The 20,573-nt window shown below is 44.2% G+C and overlaps 1 protein-coding gene across 1 annotated transcript in view; it reads right to left on the bottom strand.

Moving 5' to 3' along the window:
* The window catches only part of GPR149 (G protein-coupled receptor 149), a 237,823-nt gene that overhangs the window by 128,936 nt on the left and 88,314 nt on the right, over positions 1-20,573 (bottom strand). The window lies entirely within an intron of this gene.

Raw genomic sequence — 20,573 nt, 5'->3', positions numbered from 1 at the left:
GCAGCTCTACGCCACCCCAACTCATGCTTTGTTTCTTAACACACACAGTTTTCATGCATTGAATTACTAGACTTTTAGTACAATTTTTACTCTAAAAAAAAATCTGTTGGCTGAGTTGTTACTGTCATATAAATCTACTTGTGTGGCTGCTGCACTCATCTTCCTTTGTGCGGATGTGCTCTGATTTAATTTGCATTCAAAGCCGACAGAAACTGTTAGTTTTTCTACAGTTGAAAATTATGAAGTGCCTGAGCCAGGGCAAACATATTGGCCTTGCAGTAACAAACCTTTTGTGTAACATCTGGCCTTCAGCTGACAATGTTCCAAAGGGGGGATAGTCATCAACCTAAAGGAGCATCTCCCCATCCTCTCTGAAAAATTCTGTTCATGGCTGAAGAGTTTAAATTGAACAGCATGACCCAGCCAAACAAACCCTACAGCAAACAGAGCCACTTCATGTAAGACTGATCTATACTAGACTGGAACTACACGGTACAGTAATACATTTCCTATCAAACCTCCTCCAGCTGAATCCGTGCCAATGCTGCCAAGTTTAGTCAATATATGAGGGACCTTTTGTACAAACAGAGTACTTAGCTCTCACCAGCAAGCCTCCTTCCCTTCCCCCAACAAGCCCTGTATCCACCTCTTCTATGTCCCAAGCTTACCTGTGCTAGACTTAGTTATTTGGGGATGGAGAACAACAGACTGCCCTGTCCTCTAGATTCTGGGTGCTGGATGGTGCTAAACAGCATATTAGGGTGCTGAGAAGCCTCTCTAATATTCAAGGGTGCGGGGGAGACCAGGTCACCAACCCCTGCTACCCACCACATTCCTCTGAAGAGGGGGCAGGAAGTGATGAACTAAAAGTTTTACCAGTTAATATTAAGGTATTGTACTGGAGCGAGGAGTTAATCACATTAAACAAGATTATGGTATTTAAGGAAAGAAGAGGCTTTGACACATTGCCTTACTCACTGGGGGCTTGATTGTGCTTTGTAGTCAGAGCCCATCATGAGAACATCACCACTCGGCATGCCTTGCTGGAGTATAAAAGATAGCTGGTAATTATGAAAGTTGGGCAAATTACACAACCACCCACCCAAATTTTATTCTTTAAGAAATTGCTTTATACTTACACGGGGAGGCCTGTTTTTCCCACAGAAAGGAGTTTTAAAGGTTCTGAAGAGAGGCTAAAGAAAAAAAAATCTTTTGGTGTTTTTAATAGGGGTACACTCTGAATTCACTAACATGTTGGAACTAAACCCATTCTAATTGTTTCACACCAAGCAAGCGATAGGGGAACCAGTTAAGTCATTTATTTGCTGTTAAAGAATTTGAGGTTTGGCCATACTCAGCCTAGGAATTTGGGAAATCTGAAGGGGTCAGCCACAAAGATGGAGGGTATACCAGCTGGGCCCTGAAAAGAAAGTTGTTTTAAAAAATCTGGGTGTGACACTCAGATCTGCTATGCCTGGGCTTTATGTAGTTGTTTCACAGAGAATGTACTCACAGGTGGTTATAGTCTTGCTTATAGCCATATCCAGGACCAACTGACTTTAATTATCTGAAAGAAATTTGCAGTCCCAAAGCCAATAGACTGCAGGAATCACATTCTTCTGATCACATTAAGATTTCATACAGTGAAAATAGATTAGTCTTAATAATAATGTAGCTTTCTCAGAGCCACGCTATTCACTTGCCATGTATTGTATTACATTTCCAGGCATTTCTCAGTTTCAGATCATGAATTTTTAATCTTACTGCATCATTTGAAAATTCAGAAAGGCATTGCTGAAATCCAATTTGAACAATTAGTCTTCCTTGCAAATTGCTGCTTTTAAATGTTTTAGATTGCTCATTTTTAAGGACTTACACACAAAAAAGCAAAAATCTAAACACAGGAAATAACCTACTAGGAATTTTGGGTGGCGAGCAATGAATCTAACTACCCTTATCTTTCACAGAAGGCAAATATTCCTCTTGAGTCTGGCCCTGTTAATTCTACGGAAGTTCTATGGAAAGCAATAGGAATTTTGCTGTTGATTAGGGTCCTACCCAAAGCCTCTTGAACTCACTAGGAGTTATGCCATGACTTCAGTGGGCTATGAATCAGGAATAGGACTGGGCCTAAGGTAAGTACTGTAATTTTTTATTCCCTTAACTGACTGGAATAGTAATGACTTCTGGGTAAACAGACAAAAATGTCTTCTCTTCAAATGACCACATTTCTCTATAATTTGCTCTTCCAGATTTCATCAAGAGTTAGTTACTGGAGAACACATCCATTCTTAGGTTACTCATGATGATATATATGTTTCTAATTCTTTACTTGTCCATTCAGAGTTATGGAGCTCATTTCTCCTTGCATGCATCTCCTCTAGGCTGATTTAGCCTCTAAATATTTTTGATTTGTATCAGTGTGACAAACTGTGCCTCAGAAACATTCTTTTGTTTAACCAATTATTCTACTGTCAAAAATAATAATTTACTTCCTCATTTTAAAACAAGTAGTTTGTCACACCTATAAATAATTCTATTACAAATACTGATAATACACCACTAAGATATTTGAATATTAGCGAATCATTACATAGTTTAATAAACACTGTTAAATAATACATATTTTATTGATTTTCCTTACATCTGGGCATTATTATTTCATTAGTATTGAAACAGTCATTCACAAGTAGTAATTTGTTTGCCAATTAAGCACCAGTTTTACTGGACATTTACCAGTTTTACTATTATTGGCTCCTGATCCTGCAATCTTTATCCATTAGCACCAATCAGGGTCTTTGGGTATCTCTGCACTTCATAGTAAACTCGGGCTCTGACTCCTCCCTTCCATCCAGGCACAAATCACTCTGACTTCAAAAGGCAGGCACATGGACCCTGCCAAGGTGTGACGGTCCACACCCCTAGGGTCAGGGCAGCGTGGCCTAGCGACCAGAGTCTATAGGGCCACCCTTCAGTGCAGGGAGGCGTGGCCTAGTGACCAGAGTCTGTAGCACCACCAGGGCCGGCTCCAGACCCCAGCGCCAGCGCATGCCTGCGGAAGGTCCGCTGGTCCCACAGCTCCGGTGGACCTCCCGCAGACGTGCCTGCAGAGGGTCCGCTGGTCCCGCGGCTTCGGTGGAGCATCCGCAGGCATGCCTGCAGAGGTCCACCGTAGCCACGGGACCAGCAGACCCTCCACAGGCACATCTGCGGGAGGTCCACCGGAGCCACGGGACCGGCGATCGCCAGAGCGCCCCCTGCGGCGTGCCGCCCTGCTTGGGGCGGCGGAAATCCTAGAGCCGCCCCTGAGCACCACCCTTCGGTGCAGGGCGGCGTGGCCTAGTGACCAGAGTCTGTAGCACCACCCTTCGGTGCAGGGTAGCATGTCCTAATGGCCAGAGTCTATAAAGCCGCCCTTGGCTACAGGGCAGTGGGGCCTAACGGCCGGAATCCATAAAGCAGCCTTTTGTTGCCAGGCAGCATGGCCTAGTGGCCAGAGTCTATAGCGTTGGGGCACCCCTGGTAGGGGGGCCCGCGCCCACCCAACTCCACGAGGCCCCTAACTCAGCGGGGGGGTCCTACCGAAACACGCTGAGTTTCCCCAGGCGGGAGGTACCACTCCGTCACCCTCCCTGGGTCACTTCCTACCAGAGTCTTGGGGTTTTTCATGAGATCTCGTGTCCGCTGTGTCCTCTGTGTTCGACAGGGCCAGTCGTCTCCAGGGTTTCCTCCAGTTGCCGGGGTGCAGGCGGGCCATGGACGGCTTCAATTCCCGGTGCAGTCAGAGGCTGTGGCTGGCAAGTCCTTCTCCTGCAGCTTCCCACCCAGAATGAGCTGGTCTCCCTCCTTTTATACTACTAGAGCACTTGGAGCATGCCCAGTCTTGCCAGGGAGGCAGGACTTCTGTTTTCAATATCATGGGCTTAACCCTGTCTGGGCTAGTGCGGGGTAAGCAGACCCCGTCACACAAGGGTATAGGTATGAACCCAAGCCCCCACTCTGACACAGGTTCAAACCCAAGCATTTTGTAGTGTGGATGCAGCTCAAGTCCTGGTTGCTAGACTCGGGTCTGGATAGTCCACCAACACTAGCCCACAATCTCCTAAGCCAGCGTTTCCCAGTCCTGCCACCCCAAAACTTCCCATCCAATTCCCAGGAACCAGAAGCAATCTCTTCATCCAAATGCAGCTGCTTGGTGTTTAAACCTTCATTTCCATATGGACTGCTCAACTTGTAATATAGTTAATCCTCAAATGAGTGAACTATAGCTAGCAGTAACCAGGAGTCCTGCTGGCCAGTCAGAGGAACACAGGAGGATCCTGCTTAACCTCTGGTGCAAAGTGAGCAAGATGTTCAATGTCAGCAAGAGCACTAGAAATTATCACGCCTACAAAGCTATATCTGAGCAGCTGGCAGCCTTGGGGATCAACTGGACAGCAACACTGACTACCACAAAGCCAAGGATGCTAATGGCGTGGCGGGAAACTATTCATCTTCCTGCCTCTTTCATGAGGAATTCAACCTTCAGCAAGCACTGAGCCCGCAGCGGAGCATGACAATCTGCTAGGCGGGGACAGGGCTCTGATTATCCCATCACAGGCACTACCAGAGGAGAGTCAGCCAACAGAACTGACCCTAGTGCTAAGGCTGGTCACCGAAGAGGCTATGCTGCCTGAGCAGCTGCAGCACATCCTGGGTCCATATGTGGAGGGGCTGTTTGGGGATGGTCCGGGGGAAGAGGAAGCACCACAGGAGCCAGCTAAGTCTCTGCTGCCATGTTTGTTGTTATTAATCGCTGGATGGGAAGGATTTCTGACTTACCACCCTGGTTGGTTATTAATACAAGCTGGGTGTATAGTGTGCCTCTGTTCACATCATTTCCCTAGCACCATCCAGGGCCGCCCAGAGGATTCAGGGGCCCTGGGGTCTTCGGCGGTAGGGGGCCCCCGCTTTGGCGGTAATTCGGTGGCAGAGGTCCTTCCACTCCGGGACCCACTGCTGAAGTGCCCCAAACACCTGCAGCGGGGGCCCCCCGCCGCCGAATTACCACTGAAGCAGGACCCACTATCAAAGTGCCGGGTCTTCGGTGGTGGGGGGTCCTTCCACTCCCTGCCGCCGAATTGCTGATGATGACGCGGAGCAGAAGCAGCTCCGGGGGCCCAGGCCCCGCGAGAGTTTTCCAGGGCCCCCGGAGCGACTGAAGGATCCCGCTCCAGAGGCCCCAAAAAACTCTTGTGGGGGACCCTGCGGGGCCTGGGGCAAATTGCCCCACTTGACCCCCACTCTGGGCAGCCCTGGCACCATCCCCACCTCCTTGCACCCAGCGCTATGGGGGATTCAAAATGGACACCGGAAACTGAGGGGGGGGGAGTTAAATAAGCAGTTATGAAATTTTTACTAACTACTGGCACATGGTTAGAAATAGGGGTTGGAGCCTCACATACCCTTCCCTGCCAATACAGTACACCTTATAAATTGGCCAGACCCATACCGTCTCAGACTGATGGTAAACTGAGTGGGGGAAAAAAGCTGGTTGTAATGAGTCCAAACAAAACTGGAGTGTATATTTGATCAATTGCTGGCTGAAAAATGAATCCAAATTACAGTGGAGGGTGCCTGTCTGTCTCCGTTCGGGGTCCCCATGGCTGGCAGTCAGTTGGGGCTGTCCATGAACACAGGGTGCTTGTAAAGAGGCTGTACTATTTCTCCGTGCTACATCAGCATCTTGTTGATTTTAGCATGATTTTTCACTCATTGCTGGCTGGTGATGAAAGCAAACTTCTCACGGAGCAGGAACTCCAGATGGTCAGTTATATTCTGGGGCAGGGTGTGCTTATTAGGGCCACTTCTGTAGCTCATGATCTCCCGCCACTTGGCTATCTACTGGTTAGTTAACAGATGCCTAATAATCTCCCTAGCAGAAATGGATAGCTGTCCTCTGCTAGCCTGGAGCAGAAGTTCACACTTCTCCTCAGGGACCTCCAGAATATCCATGTTCTTCAGAGCCTGCCAAGTCTGACAGGATTGTAAACCATAGCTAGAGACAGCACCACCTCATATGACCTGACACCCTCTTCCCAGCAAAAATGGTGGGGGTTTATAAATCATCTTAATTTAATCTTGTATGTGTATCTGACCATAGTGTGTGATCGCTTTCTATGCTGCTCCAGGGGCTGTCTGAAGTGGCCGGTGTGTTTGTGTGTGAATTAAATAAAGCCTACTGATAAAAAGTATCATCTTTAGAAATGGAATTAAACCCTCCAGCACTTGCACCAGGAAATTGTCCCCTACACTTTCCAGAAACTTCCTGGATTGTCTGTGCACCGCTGTATTGCTCTCCCAGCAGATATCGGAGTGATTAAAGTATCAGAGGGGTAGCCGTGTTAGTCTGGTTCTGTAGAAGCAGCAAAGAGTCCTGTGGCACCTTATAGACTAACAGACGTTTTGCAGCATGAGCTTTCGTGGGTGAATACCCACTTCTTCGGATGCAAGCAGTGGAAATTTCCAGGGGCAGGTGTGTATATATAAGCAAGCAAGAAGCAAGCTAAAGATAACGAGGTTAGATCAATCAGGGAGGATGGGGCCCTGTTCCAGCAGCTGAGGTGTGAAAACCAAGGGAGGAGAAACTGGTTCTGTAATTGGCAAGCCATTCACAGTCTTTGTTTAGTCCTAAGCTGATGGTGTTAAATTTGCAGATGAACTGGAGCTCAGCAGTTTCTCTTTGGAGAAAACTAAAACCTAAAGTTTTTTTGCTGTAAGATGGCCACCTTAAAATCTGCTATTGTGTGGCCAGGGAGGTTGAAGTGTTCTCCTACAGGTTTTTGTATATTGCCATTCCTAATGTCTGATTTGTGTCCATTTATCCTTTTCCTTAGAGACTGTCCAGTTTGGCCGATGTACATAGCAGAGGGGCATTGCTGGCATATGATGGCGTATATTACATTGGTGGACGTGCAGGTGAATGAACCGGTGATGGTGTGGCTGATCTGGTTAGGTCCTGTGATGGTGTTGCTGGTGTAGATATGTGGGCAGAGTTGGCATCGAGGTTTGTTGCATGGGTTGGTTCCTGAGCTAGAGTTACTATGGTGCGGTGTGCAGTTGTTGGTGAGAATATGCTTCAGGTTGGCAGGTTGTCTGTGGGCGAGGACTGGCCTGCCACCCAAGGCCTGTGAAAGTGTGGGATCATTGTTCAAGATGGGTTGTAGATCCCTGATGATGCGTTGGAGGGGTTTGAGCTGGGGACTGTATGTGATGGCCAGTGGAGTCCTGTTGGTTTCTTTCTTGGGTTTGTCTTGCAGTAGGAGGCTTCTGGGTACACATCTGGCTCTGTTGATCTGTTTCCTTATTTCTTCGTGTGGGTACTGTAGTCTTGAGAATGCTTGGTGGAGATTTTCTAGGTGTTGGTCTCTGTCTGCGGGGTTAGAGCAGATACGGTTGTACCTCAGTGCTTGGCTGTAGACAATGGATCTTGTGGTGTGCCTGGGATGGAAGCTGGAGGCATGAAGGTAGGCATAGTGGTCGGTAGGTTTTCGGCATAGGGTGGTGTTAATGTGACCACCACTTATTTGCACCGTGGTGTTTAGGAAGTGGACCTCCCGTGTAGATTGGTCCAGGCTGAGGTTGATGGAGGGGTGGAAGCTGTTGAAATCATGGTGGAATTTTTCCAGTCTCCTTCCCATGGGTCCAGATGATGAAGATGTCATCAATGTAGCGTAGGTAGAGAAGGGGCGTGAGTGGACGGGAGCTGAGGAAGCGTTGTTCCAGGTCGGCCATAAAAATATTGGCATATTGTGGGGCCATGCGGGTGCCCATAGCGGTGCCACTGATCTGGAGATATATATTGTCATTAAATTTGAAATAGTTGTGTGTGATGATAAAGGCACAGAGCTCAGCAACCAGTTGTGCTGTGGCATCATCAGGGATACTGTTCCTGACAGCTTGTATTCCATCAGTGTGTGAGATGTTTGTGTAGAGAGCCTCTACATCCATGGTGGCTAGGATGGTGTTTTCTGGAAGGTCACCAATGCATTGTAGTTTCCTCAGGAAATCAGTGGTGTCACGGAGATAGCTGGGAGTGCTGGTAACATAGGGTCTGAGTAGAGAGTCCACATATCCAGACAGTCCTTCAGTGAGAGTTCCAATGCAGAGATGATGGGGCGTCCAGGATTTCCGGGTTTGTGGATCTTGGGTAGTAGATAGAATAACCCTGGTCGGGGTTCTAAGGGTATGTTGATTTGTTCCGGTGTTAGTGTAGGGAGTGTCCTGAGTAGATGGTGCAGTTTCTTAGTGTATTCCTCAGTGGGATCTGAGGGAAGTAGCCTGTAAAATTTGGTATTGGAGAGTTGTCTGGCGGCCTCCTTTTGGTAGTCAGACCTGTTCATGATGACAACAGCACCTCCTTTATCAGCCTCTTTGATTATAATGTCAGGATGGTTTCTGAGGCTGTGGATGGCATTGCGTTCCGCACGACTTAGGTTGTGAGGCAAGCAATGTTGTTTTTCCACAATTTCTGCCTGTGCACGTCGGCGGAAGCATTCAATGTATAGGTCCAGACTGTCATTTCGAACCTCAGGAGGAGTCCATGTGGAGTTGCCAATTACAGAACCAGTTTCTCCTCCCTTGGTTTTCACACCTCAGCTGCTGGAACAGGGCCTCATCCTCCCTGATTGATCTAACCTCGTTATCTCTAGCTTGCTTCTTGCTTGCTTATATATACACCTGCCCCTGGAAATTTCCACTGCTTGCATCTGAAGAAGTGGGTATTCACCCACGAAAGCTCATGCTGCAAAACGTCTGTTAGTCTATAAGGTGCCACAGGATTCTTTGCTGCTTCTACAGAACCAGACTAACACGGCTACCCCTCTGATACATGATTCATATTGATAGCCCTAGTTTCTGGGAGCTTGGTGGGAGTGTGTGGACCCAAAATGGGTTGGTTGGACGTGTTCACAGGCTAAAACCACTCAAACCACTTCTCGTCACATCCCACAGGATGGATAGACAAGCCCTTCCACAGTCACTATGAACCAAACCCTGGTGAGGGCACTAGGAATCCTGAGATATGATCAGATATGCCCCCAGAATCAGAAGGTCTGACTCAAGTCTGTGTGGTGCATCATGGACGCATCAGTACACCTCTGAGGCCTGGGTTTATAAAGCAGCATGGATGTTCAAGTGTTGTCTCAGCCTTGGTCTACGCTATGAGTTTAGGTCAAATTTAGCAGCCTTAGATCGATTTTACCGTGCACCCGTCCACACAACAAAGTCATTTCTGTTGACTTAAAGGGCTCTTAAAATCGATTTCAGCATTTTACATTCACTTTGCACAGATGACTAAACAAGACAGTGGAGAATCAGGCCTCTGGAGTTGGCCAGTTTGCCCCATCCTGGAATAGGCTACCATCTACCATATGCACTAGGTCCCATTATTTTCTTACTTACACCAATTTAACTCTGACTTCAGTGCAGGTGGTCCAGTTTTACACTGGGGGCAGAGAGAGAGAGAGAGGGGACAGAATTGGTCACAATGACTCTAAAACACATTCATGTTAGGACTTTATGTTAACTTGGCCCTGTGGCAGAATTCTGATGTCTCTTTCACACACATAAATTAAAAATAACTGCATTGACTTCAGTGGCCTCGTATGAGAGTAAAACCCAAGTAAGATAGATCAAACCAAGCCCACAGTGTGCAACAGAAGGAATAGGGATAACAATTACCCTGGTTAAGTGTGTGGTGTGTGTTTAGTTAACAGGCTAAGGAGAACGAAGAAGGCGTGGAATTGAGATGGAAATGACTAATTTATTTTTCTAGATCCCTTCAATTTTATCTGTCATCATGATTAGTCACAGTATGAATGGGATCAGTCTGTGATTTGGGTTTTTCTAGATGATTTTTTTGAGTTTTAGCTTTTGTGTTTGTTTGTTGATGAAAAGTTGAAATTTTCTGTGGAAAGCAGACAAAAAAATTAAAATTTTGTTTAGCGGAAAACACAAATTTGCCACTGAAAACAAGTTTCTATAGAATGAATTTTACCAGCCCTGCAAATCACGTGTTGACAGCCATTAATACTATCATAAGTCCCATTCCAGAATATACAGAGTGTTCTCAACTCATTGAAGCTGGCATTCACTCCAGGATTGGGTCTGCTTTGTGCACATTTCTGCGTTTTGTTTGTCAGACAAGGCAGCTGAATCTGCAGTAGAACAATGGCTATCAAGTCGTCTAAGAGGTATTTACTGTGCCAGTCACACACAAGAAGAAGGGAATGTTTTTGTGAAGTATTATTAATGCAATGTTTAGAATTTCATATTATAATATGACAAAGTACTAAGTCACTCCATCAGAGCCATGGCAGACGGGAAAGCAGAGGCTCTGAGGCAGTGTGAAAATACAGGATGACTCTGACCTCAAACCCATTCCAGGGGATCTGTGGGTTCCGGTTGCTGAATCCCCAATTATTCTGGGCAGGGAACGTAAATCTTGTCCTCCCTAACAGAGAACTCAACCGAGAAAAACACCTACACATGTGCTTCACTTTAAGCATGACAGGGGTGCCAGAGTCCAAGGAACTACATAGACACAAAGTTAAGTACATGCTTAAATGCTTTGTTGGGTCAGGGCCAGAATGATCTATAAAATATTTTGGAAGAAAGTGGCCTCTGTCCACAGGTTGCTTCATGGGAAGAGGAATGGTTTGCTCCATGTTTGACTTCCACTAGGTGACCTAATGTTCCAGTGAAAATTGGCATCTGGCTGTGGTGCACAACAGAGAGTCCACACAGATGGGGAGAGGGCAATCTGAAACTTGCAGAGATGATTTACAGAGATAGCTGACAGAATGCTAAGACAGCTAAAGAAAAGAAGAGCCATATGGCATTGTAAATTGTAATTAATGATATGTTACTGAGCCAGTACAATAGAACAATAGCTATCAAGTTGTCTGAGATGTGTTTGCTGTTCCTGTCACATACAGGAGGGGCTGTGAGGCACTGTCAATGCAAAATGTAGCATTTCACATTAAATACACTGCAGTATCATCACTTAACTTCTCTGCATCAGTATCTCCATCCATAACATGTCTGACATCGAATTATCTCATGGGTGCTGTGAGGACTAGTTAGGATTTGTAAAACACAGTGTAGAGCAAAAGTTCTATGTTCGTAGGCTATCCCTTTGTTCTTATATCACAGTAAAGGGTAAATAGCAGCACCCAATCTACTTTCTCTGTGCCCTGCCATTCATTTTTCTGTATAATTTTATCGTGACCTTATGACATTAATTTATGATCAGTTACCAAAGGGTCAAATCCTTCAGTCCTTATTCAGTCGCTATTGAGACAACTCCCATTGTACTGAAAGGGTCAAACTCATCCCTGATACAAGCAGGCATGACTGCATTGACTTCAATTCAGCCACATTTGTTTTCACCCCAGTTCACTCTTATTTATTTAGATTTATACAAATAGGAACCCTCCCATCTAGGTGCTCCTGCCAATAGGGCCTTTGCCCAACTAATGACTAAGGGTTATCGCATCAGTCCCTCAGTAGGAGAAAAGTTATTCAGGAAATTCTAGATGGGGTCACTATGTAAAGCTCTGACTCATCATCCTTGTGAGTGGAATAGGGCACCCACGGGCTTGTGGGCTCTGTGGATGATGTAGCGTAAGGGACATGGTAGGGTTGGGACTCAATCCTAGGCCCCACTACAGCCCTTTGGAGCAGCACAAAGGGGCCATATAACTGGCTTATACAGTGAGCTGGGATTCCCTTGGTGAGTAATTCACAGGTAGTGTAAAGCTGCCTCTGTGTCACTCCTGCTCAGCTTCCTGCCGAGTGGGTGTGCAGAGGGAGAGTGCATGGCTGGAGTGCACTGTGCTCCTGCCATTCCTGGCTAGCCGAGTGCTCCCTGGGGACTGTTGCACCCTGGGTGTAGTTTAAAGCAGCTAAACAGGCCCACAGGAGCAGGGAGCCACAACTGGCTCCCTGCTCCTCGCATCTCCACTACGAGAAGTATAGAATTGTGCCCTACACACGTACAGAGATGTCCTAGATTCACCAACAAATTAGGTAGGTAGCAGCGGCACCGCTCTTTATGTAACCTGGCTACAGTCACAGCAATGACTCAGTTCGCAGTGATAAGTTGTATGAGATCATCCACTTCAGAAGCTGTTGCTCAGTAATTTATTTAGTTGCATTCAGGTTTTGCATCATGTCTGCCAGTATAATTCATCTGCTCTAAAGCATGTCACACATAAAAAGCCAAATTTTAAAAAGTCATAAAGGTGAGATGATCTCGCTCTTAAAAAAGGCACATTAGAAAAATGTTAGCCATTTAAGTGGTATAGTTATGGCATTCTTTAGACCTGAATCTCTTTTTAAAAAAATTGTAAGAACTAATTAGCCAATAACCATCAAAAATATAGATACAATAAATGTTCAAATTTAGGCAGTGATTGTGCAAACACTTACTCAAATGCTTATTTTACATGCCAGTACTCCCACGCAAGCCAATGTGTTTTTCAAAGGGTCACAACACAGAAATGAAAACTGCTTTTCACTCCAATACTCCAAGACACTCACTCTTCTGTGCCAAGTTTAAACTTAAATGCCCCAGCCACTTCTGCTACACTATAATAAATATAGTGAGCTACCTCTCTCGACTCTCAATAATAAGTAGAGGGGTAAGGAGAGAGGCAATCTCCCTTGAAGGAGGAATAGCTTTTGAGTAACGAGTGATGTGTTTGGTGCTCCTCATTTATATGAAGTCTCAGTAGCGTGACCCAATACCTGCAGTCTTGATTAAACATGAGGGCTCTGGGTAGAAAAGAAAAACAGATGTCTATTTTATAGCATTTGATTGGAGAGGTTCCATTTTGTTGCTCTCAGCATCCCGGCTTTTCCACTGAGGCCCTGTTGTAAAACTTCTAGTTATTAATAAGCTATAATACAGTATAGCATTTATACGGTATTTTAAAAATGCTGCACAAACTTGGAATTAGAAATTTGCAGCTTGGTACTAGCAACTCATGAATAACAAATTGCTCAAGAAAATACCATTCTTTAAAGGTTTGGGGAATTGTTGCACAGAAATGATTTAATAAATCACTAGAATTCAAACCACCAAGCTAGCAGTAAACATTGCATAAGAGAAATAACAATTAAATACAAGAATTTCTCTTATCTAAGATAGCCAGTTAGGTTGTTAAAAGCTTATGGCAAGAATTAATTTTATATAAAAAAAAAGATAGTGTCCTTTTAATTAGGCTGTGAGAAATATGAGAATAGGGTTACTGTCGGCAAAAATGGACAGCTGCTAATTCTACAGTGCTTGTGTTGTGACACTGTGTATTCACATTAACATGCCCCATTTGTTGGCAAATTTTAATCTTATCATTAAGTAGAGAGCCTAATTAAGGCTTTATAAATAATAGATGTGCCATCAGACAGTTTGGTGTCCCTTGGGAACTGTGGAAACTGCAGGCTATGTACAGAACTTGTACAAACAAAACATATCTTGGTTAATCATTAGTGGCCATTTTGGTACCAAAACAAAAAACAAAAAAACCCACCACACGTAAAAAAGAGGGTTCTTTGTAGTTCTCCTAAGCTGAGTATCTACAACAAATCCAAATACAATAGGGCCCCGATCCTACAAAAATTTAAGCCACATATTTAACTGTACACACTGAATAGTTACAGTCAATGAATGGGGCTACTAACAGTGTGTAAAGTTAAGTACATGCTTCAGTCTTTGCAGGATTGACAAAGGCTTTCTTCCACCTTCTTCTTACTGTTCAGCTCAGTCCTGCCAGATATGGAGCACGAGGCAAGTTGATGATGTTCGTCACCTCTCATTTGGCACTTAGTAGTACCTTGCACTCTAATAACTGATCTCAGACAAATGTCACGTTGAGACAGATCATAGTTTTGACCAAGTTGGGAGTCCCAGGATTGGGTCCTGAGGGTCCATGAATGTATTGTGATAAGACTTGGAATAAGAATCAGCAAAAACTAAAAACCACCAACTTAACTAAAGTAGGTTTAAAAATATCCACTCATTGCCTGTATTAATGGGTACCATCTGCTGCCAGATAAGCAGCTATTCAGTGTAGTTTTTCATAAATATTGCTTCCCGGAGGCATCTCTGTTGGGAATGATATCATAGCCGAAATCCATTATCACTTCATAGGCCTAACCCGGGCTCCTCTTATTATTGCCCCAGAAACACAAGCAAAATAATGCTGCAAAAGTAATATTTTCACCTGTATTCTGGTCAGCCAGACCTGGATGCCCACAAAGCATCAGTAATGTCAGGAACAGAGGGACATGTGCTAAAATGCACTATAAGGATCTTACTATGTCCCTCACCATAAGCCTGATTCAAAATGCCTCTTCCATGGCTCCAGCCACAAAGAACTTACAGCATGTGCACTCCACAGGTTTTGGTGGAAATGTGACACAAAAGTTGTGCTTTGCTTGTCTGTCTCTTCCCAAGTATGGGGAGGAGACAGCATGGATTTGGCACCTAAAGTCCCCATATAATTAGAGGAAGCTGCATCTGCTGGGTCCATGAATTATATGAACCACATGGCAGTAACATTCTCCACAAGAACTCTAAGTCAAGGTATAGAAATACCTCACATCATTCCTTACACATCAGCAAACGTTGAGAAAAAACAAACTGTGCAGGACTAAGCCATGTCCAGTGGCCAGATCCTGCAGCTCTTATTCATCTGAATAGCCCCCTCTGCAGATTGAGGCACTAGCTTGGCACACTTTCTTGTACCCTGCAGAATGCCAAACCTAACCTGGTTAGGTTTTTAATGTCCTAAAACCTCTGATGAAGTAGCAAAGCAGAACTCATAAGAAAAGTGATCTTTCTTCTGTCTGATCACACTTCAGATTATTGATAAAAGCTGTTACTTGGCTACTTTACTAATTTAGGGCCTACTCCCGTCCCTCTTCCATTTAAATCAATATCTGAGCTCCCATTGATTTCAATGGCAGTAGTATCAAGGTTTTTTTTGGGAGGGGGGTCTTTATTTTTATTAATGTTCCATTACTAAAGTTAATATTTAATTTAAAAAATGTGCTTTACTGAAATAGTTTCCAGACATCAGTAGCACCAAAACATATTAACTCTTCGATCATACTGAATATTAAAAATAGATTAGGACAGCTGGTTTGACCTGAAATAAAAATTAAGATATTAATAAAGCAGATCTGCTTTATATTGGAAGCAGGTCTACAATGTATGTGATAATGTAATTTTACAGATGTATTAAACACATACAATAATTTTCTCCAGGCAATGCTGTTTCACTAGATTTATTCATTAAAAACATACATTAAAAGGTATGTTCTTGAATTATACATATTTGCATGGAAATGTGTAGCATTGAAGATTACTAAATAAAAAATGAGTAAGACAGATGTTCAGTTATTATGGATATTCTGACTGGTATGAACCTAATAAGCATTTCAATGCATCTGTTTTAATTTCCAAATTGCAGCTTACTTTATTAACAGAAGTAAACCTACTGGAGTCAGTTTTGGCCATCAAGGAGAAACAGACAAACAAACAAAAAGACTCCTTTCTTTGGCAGACCTTTCTCACAATAACATTTCCCTCCAAAGGTAGGTAAGGCAATACATGATGTTGGGGAAAATGGATTCACACTGAAAGCTGGAGCCATGGAAGAGGCATGCTGGCACAGGCAAGAAGAATGTCTGAGTTTCACATACATACAGTCTGTTCAAATGATCAACAATCAATAGTTAATGTCAACTCTGGAAGTGTTGCCATTAGATTTAGAAGCAAATGGGAGCTACAAGCACCCCACATCTCTGAAGAAAAGGTCAATTATTTACACATTCAAACATGGATTTAGTGTCTTAATTTTTGAAATCCAAGTTTGAACATTTTGGGTTACTGCACACCTTCAAGCTCCTGTTCCAGGCCTGGTACCAAGACATTAGTCTGGGAAAGTCCTTCAGCTCTTTCTGCTCTCCCAAGACTACTCACTCTTTCTCATAACCACCACACGCCTGTGTCCTCCCCTTTAAGATGGAGATTAAAGCCCTCAGCCTGGTTAAACAAGAGAAGTAAATATAATAAAAAGTCTCTAAATCCCTCTTTTCTCATGGAGGAATAGAGCAAAAATCTGTATATCCTTTCTTGTTCCAGAGGAGAAACCAGTCTCCAACATCACAAACTTAGAGGGGTGCTCATTCCTTGACAGGAGTAGCATAGTTGACAATCCACCCACTTCCAACAGCTGACTTCCTCATGAATATTTGGGAAAGCCAACAGGCTCCAGCTGTTTTCTAGCCCTAAAGGTTAACCCTTGCCTTCCTTCTGCAGAGCTCCAGGACTTTCTGACATAGTCATTCCTGTAGACCCTGACAGGTGGTACTTTCTGCTTTACTGCTGCTTTCACTTTAGGACTTTGTCTCTGATGTCTCAAAAAGAGGAATCATAGCCCTGGTCTACACTATGAGTTAAGGTTGAAGATTAGGGTTGGAAGAGACCTCAAGAGGTCATCTAGTCCAACCCCCTGCTCAAAGCAGGACCAACCCCAATTAAATCATCCCAGCCAGGGCTTTGTCAAGCCGGGCCTTAAAAACCTCTGAGGATGGAGATTCCACCACCTCCCTAGGTAACCCATTCCATGCTTCACCACCCTCCTAGTGAAATAGTTTTTTCCTAATATCCAACCTAGACCTCCCCCACTGCAACTTGAGACCATTGCTCCTTGTTCTGTCATCTGCCACCACTGAGAACAGCCAAACTCCATCCTCATTGGAACCCCCCCTTCAGGTAGTTGAAGGCTGCTATCAAATCCCCCCTCATAAGCCCAGTTCCCTCAGTCTCTCCTCATAAGCCATGTGCCCCAGCCACCTAATCATTTTTGTTGCCGTCTGTTGGACTCTCTCTAATTTGTCCACATCCTCTCTACTGGGGGCCCCAAAATGGGACACAATACTCCAGATGTGGCCTCACCAGTGCTGAATAGTGGGAAATAATCACTTCCCTTGACCGGTTGACAATGCTCCTACTAATGCAGCCCAATATGCCATTAGCAGGATTTATACTGATCTCATGATATGAAAGTTCTGTATAAAAAGCCATGGCTTTTAGTATTAGAGGCAAAGCATGATTCATTCCCCAGCAGTCACACCAAAATATAACCCCAATGCCTGTCTCCAGAACAAAATTTCTATATGGCTATATTTGAAGGGGGAACATGCTGCTGCTGCTGCTGCTGTTGTTTCTCAGATAGCAAATGAGAAATGAGTCAGGCCTCAAAAACAAACAAACAAAAAAAAACCAAACAGATTTTTAAAAATCATAACTTTGGGGATCATGGTTTCTGAGACTCTGGTCACATCTTTAAGTTTTTCTCTGCAACCATGAGGGCTAGAAATTTACTTTTAATTTAAAATGAAAGCTGAGATTCTCATCTAAACACGTGACTCCTGGAGCTGAGGCTTTGGAAAACATGGATATTGCAAGACTCACATTAAAATTGAGAGAGTTGGCAACAATGCAGCAGAGAAGGTCCATTTATTTCTGCTAGCCAAAGTTTTACACTTCTCCATCTTGATCCTCTACTGAAAAAGAAGCTACTTGAGGATCAGGGTTTTTTTTTGATCAACTAGAATACCCTAAAAGAAACTTATGCTAATACTCAGAGGCATACCTTAGACAACAATTGTGACCCCTTTTTCTTTTTATTATTATTGTTATTATTGGAAAAAAATAAATCCATTGATCAATAATTGTGTAGGTAAGATGGAGAAGAGGCTCCTTACAGAAGAGTTTAACTGCCACTGAGGTACCAGCCACCTGTGCTCTCACTCCCAAGCCAGCCACGAAGAACTCCACTGACATCAGGGCCGGTGCAAGGATATTTTGCGCCCTAGGAAAAACTTCCACCTTGCGCCCCCTGCCCCCACTCCTCCCTCCGGAGCATCGCTTATTATAAACTTTCACAAATGAATACTACATAATGTGGCATTGTTCATTAGCATTAGTACACATTCGGCTTGAAAATTTATTAATTTCATTACTTAAAGTAATAATTGGAGATATACCAATCTCCCTCCTAGAACTGAAAGGTCATTGAGTCCAGCCCCCTGCCTTCAATAGCAGGACCAAGTACTGATTTTGCCCCAGATCCCTAAGTGGCCCCCTGCAGGATTGAGCTCACAACCCTGGTTTAGCAGGCCAGTGCTCAAACCACTGAACTATCCCTCCCCCCTTAGTCTACATATTTAATGAAAATAAATGAATAATCTGACAGGGCGTGGGGCTGGCTGGCTTTGGGCATGGGGGTGTGGCAGGGGTTGGATGGAGACAGGGGGTGTGGGGCTAGCTGGCTTCGGGCAGGGGGGTGCGGCAGGGGTTGGATGAAGACAGTCTGGTATGTGGTGAACACAGTCACAGTGCAGATGAAAGACCATTTGCAAGGAGGAGTCTGGCTGGGTGATAGAGTCGAACTCCGCTGAAGGTTCTGATAAGGGCATGCTACTTCTGTGAGCTGTATGCTGCTTGACATCTTATATCCCAGCTCAAGAGTTCACAGGTTGGCATATAAATTAGCCTGAGATATAGCATCCTGAGTCAACTCATTTCTCTCCAAACAAGGAAACTATTAATCCACTGCTGGACTATGTTTTATAACAGCTCAGAAGCCATGATGTATAATTTATTATTATAGAATCAGAGCTCAGAGGTGACTGGTTTGGAAGCTGCTGTTATCCTGTGCAGATCTGAGCTGGGCTGAGTCAGCACTGTGGGTGCTGTTTGCTTTCTTCTCCTTTCCTCCCAGGCCCCCACCCCCCCACTTATTGGATCATGAAAATGACCCACCCCCCGTGCCCTTTTTCCCTTGCCACCTGCCTTTCCATTTACCAGAACAAAAGCCCCACATAGGTTAATTCAGGAAGTTAGGTATGCAAATGACTATGGATTTCACAATCTATCCTCTCCTAAATCATCTTATCTAGAGCCTGATTCAAATCCCATTCAAGTCAATGGAGAGACTCCCATTGACTTCAGTGGTATGTTAGATCAAGGCCCTAGTAGGCAAAAACAAAGGACTGTTTTGTTTGTTTTATTTTTCCAATAGCTTTTTTAAAAAAAAGTTAATATAGATGTACAGACCTATAGACTTAATCCTTCTCTTTAGCCACTGAAAAGGTACAGTACTGACAGTGGAAGTACATGTCCTGTCTTGGAGGAATTGCATCTTTTGTTGCGAGGGTTGTTCAACTTCCCTGCTCATTCACACACTGACATCTCTGCTGACACACTAATTAACTATGGCTTTGAATAACCGTGCTTTGCTGAAAAACAGACCTTTAAAAAGATATTTGATACATGGCCTTAAACTTTCAGATTAGGCTTTTTAAGAAAATTGAAATAGGTAGCAGTTTAAAAAAAAAAAGAACAGCTGTACTATTATTTGTCATTTGCAGCATCAGTCATTTAAAAATCCTTATAAACTTTGCCACCTTTTGTCCTTAACTAATGATGATGCAACGGTATAGAAAGTGTGTTCACTTTCCTGTTCTTTTTCAAGGTTAAATGTGTTTTGGAAGAAGGTTAGCTTTAGTATTTTGAGAGGCTTTATAGTAAGGATAGATCTGAACAGCATTTCACAAGAAAATGGATTTTTGCTGCTTTCCCAGCTGAATACCCTCTATCTACTTCTCAAGTACAGTGTCAATGGGAAATGGTCAGCCATACATACTGGCATAGACTTTCCATATTTAATAACCACGGGGCCCAATTTTCTTTATTTAAAGCAGTGTTACCCTTCTGCCAGGTATTATCAGCCATAATAAGGGATATATGTAGGCTCCCTCTTGACAAGTAGCAAAACCATCTTGAGTCCCCACCCAGTAACCCAAATTTACACTTCTGGAGTGACCTGAATAGTCAGAACTTCCCCACTCACAACATTCTAAGACTGTGTACACAGAGGGAAATCTCTGTTAGGGAAAAGGGAACACAATCAAACTTGGGAAAACACAGAAACACAATAGATATGCAGCTAAAGAATAAAATACCACCCCTACTAGTGACTTAGGCAGTAGTCCTACTCCCTTCCCTCCTACTGATGAGCACGTCCTGCCGATAATAGTCCCTTAACCACACCACCTCACACACCCACCAAACCCTACTCACGGTTTGGATCAGGGAATAGCCATAGTCCAAGTGTCTCTTTGCAGGCCTGTCTCCTGTCCCAAGGTATCTACTTGCCTTGTCCCACCTGAAGGCACCACCATCTTACCCAGCTCAGTGATTCAGCTTTATCAAATGTTGTGTAAGCAGGGTCTCACCAGAGCCCACTCAGTTCTGCTGCTGTCCTCTGCATGATCTGTGTCCTTTGTGATACGCTCTCAGCAAAGTCCCTAGTTTGTATCATCACTTCCTGTAGAGTCTACTGCATCATCTCTCAAAGCAAAGTCCTCAGTCTCCATTGTCTCTCACAGTGAAAAGCTCACAGGCAAAGAACCAAAAAACACTTAAAACCCATGTGCAGAGTCCCAGCAACTTAGGA

This window comes from Mauremys reevesii, linkage group 9 (genome assembly GCF_016161935.1).
Source record: "Mauremys reevesii isolate NIE-2019 linkage group 9, ASM1616193v1, whole genome shotgun sequence".
NCBI lineage: Eukaryota > Metazoa > Chordata > Testudines > Geoemydidae > Mauremys > Mauremys reevesii.
This window is presented reverse-complemented; position numbering and strand designations above follow the sequence as displayed.